The following is a 2,368-nucleotide window of genomic DNA, read 5'->3' as shown; positions in this document are numbered from 1 at the left end:
GATTAGGGTTAGGTTTAGGTTTATGTTTGTTTTAGGATTAGGGTTAGGGTTAGGGTTCGGGTTTGGGTTAGTGATAGTGTTAGGGTTAGGGTGAGGATTAATGTTAGTTTTAAGTTTAAGTTTGTGTAAGGGTTAGGGTTATGGTTAGGATAAGGATTAGGTATAGGGTTAGGGTTAGGATTTGTGTTAGGTTTAAGTTAGTGATAGGGTTAGGGTTTGTATTGCCGTAAAGGTTAGGTTAGACTTAGGGTTTATTTTAAAGTTAAGGTTAGGATTAGCATTATAATTTGGGTTAGGGTTAAGTTTAGTGTTATTGTTTGGGTTAGGGTTAAGGTTATTGTTAAGTATAGGGTTAGGGTTAGGGTTAAAGTTAGTGTAGGGGTTATTATTAGCGTTGGGGTTACGGTTAGGCAGAGTTTTAGGGTTAGTCTTAGTGTTAGGGTTAGGGTTATGTTTACCCTTAAGTTTACGGTTACTGTTAGAATTAGCTCTAGGTTTGGAATTCGGGTTTAGTTTATTTTAGGGTTACGGTTAGGTTTAGGGTTAGTGTTATGTTTATGGTTAGGGTTAGGGTTAGATTTAGAGTCAAGATTAGTGTAAGGGATAGTGTTAGGGTTATATTTATGATTAGGGCTACATTTAGAGTAAGTATTTGGTTTATGGTTAGGGTTAGACTTACAATAAGTGTTAGGATTAAGGTTAGGATTAGGAATAGGTTAAGTGTTAGGGTTAGGGTTACATTTCTAGTTAGGGTTAGGATTAGGTTTAGAATTAGTGTTAGGGTTACTGTTATGGTTAAAATTAGGTTGGGGTTAGTTTTAGGGTTTGTGTTAGCCTTAGGTTTAATTAGGGTTAGGGTTTGTGTTAGGATTAGTGTAAGGTTTAGGTGTGGGGTTACTGTCACGGTTAGGATTAGGGTTAGAGGTATGATTAGGGTTATGTTTAGTGTTAGTGTTGGGGTTAGGTTTAGGGTTAGTATTAGGTTTAGGCTTAGGGTTAGGGTTCGGGTTAGGGTTACAGTTATTATTAGGGATAAGCTTAAGCTTAGGGTTAGTGTTAGGGTTAGTGTTAAGTTTGGGGTTAGGGTTAGAGATAAGATTAGGTTTAGGGAATGTGTTAGGTTTAGTGTTAGCGTTTATTGTTAAGGTTAGGGTTATGGTTAGGTATTGCAGTAGGTTTAGGTTTGGGGTTTGAGTTAGTGTTAGAGTCAGGGTTAGGGTTAGGTTTAGGGTTTTGTTATAGTTAGTGTTATGTTTAGATTTAGGGTTAGAGTTAATGTTATGGTTAGGATTAGTATTACTGTTAGAGTTAGGTTTAGGTTTAGGGTAAGTATTAGGTTTAGGGTTCGGGTTAAGGATAGGGTTAGGGTTTGGTTTAGTGTTAAGGTTACAGTTAGGGTTAGGGTTAGTCCTAGGCTTAGGGTTAGGGTTTGTGTTTGGGTTAGATTTAAGTTTAGGTTTAGGGTTAGTGTTAGTTTGGGGGTTACTATTAGGGTTATGATTAGCAGTAGTGTTTGCGTTAGGGTTAGGTTTATTTTAAGTGTTAGAGTTAGGTTTAGGTTTAGGGTAAGTATTACAGTTAGGTTTAAGGTTACAGTTAGAGTTAGTGTTATCGTTAGTGTTAGGGTTAGTTTTAGTGTAAGGGTTAGGGTTAGGGTTATGGTCACGGTTAGGATTCAGGTTAGGGTTAGGTTGATTTTTAGGTTATTGTTAGGGTTATGATTGTGATTTGTGTTAGGGTTAGATTTAGGGTTTGGGTTAGGTTTAGGGTTAGGGTTTGGGTAAGGATAGGGTTGGATAGTGTTAGGGTGAGGTTTAGGTATCGTGTTATGATTAGGGTTAGTGTTTGTATTAGAGTTAGTGTTCATGTTAGGGTTTGGTTAGGGATAGCGTTTAGTGTTAGTGTTAGGGTAAATGTTATGGTTAGGGTTAGCGTTAGTGTTACACTTAGGGTTAGGTTAAGTGTTAGGTTAGGTTTAGGGTTAGTGTTAGTGTTAGGGTTGGGGTTAGGGTTAGTGTTAGGGTTGGGGTTAGGGTTAGTGTTACGTTTAAAGTTATGTTTAGGTTTAGATTTAGCATAAGGGTTATGGTTGGGGCTATAATTCATTTTAGGGTTAGAGTTAAGGTTAGCATTAAGGTTAGGGTTAGTGTTAGAGTTACAATTAGAGTTAGTGTAAGTGTTAGGTTTAGGTTTCGGCTCTCTCTTAGGGTTCTGGTTTGGGTTACAGTTAGAGTTAGTGTTATGGTTAGGATTAGATTTAGGGTTAGTGTAAGTGTTAGGGTTAGGGTTAGGTTTAGGTTTAGTGTTAGGTTTAGGGTTAGGGTTAGGGATAGTGTTAGAGTTAATTTTGTTTTAGGGTTAGGGTTAT

This window comes from Ictidomys tridecemlineatus (genome assembly GCF_052094955.1).
Source record: "Ictidomys tridecemlineatus isolate mIctTri1 chromosome X unlocalized genomic scaffold, mIctTri1.hap1 SUPER_X_unloc_1, whole genome shotgun sequence".
In the NCBI taxonomy this organism is placed as follows: Eukaryota; Metazoa; Chordata; class Mammalia; order Rodentia; family Sciuridae; genus Ictidomys; species Ictidomys tridecemlineatus.
Note: the sequence above shows the minus strand (reverse complement) of the source record.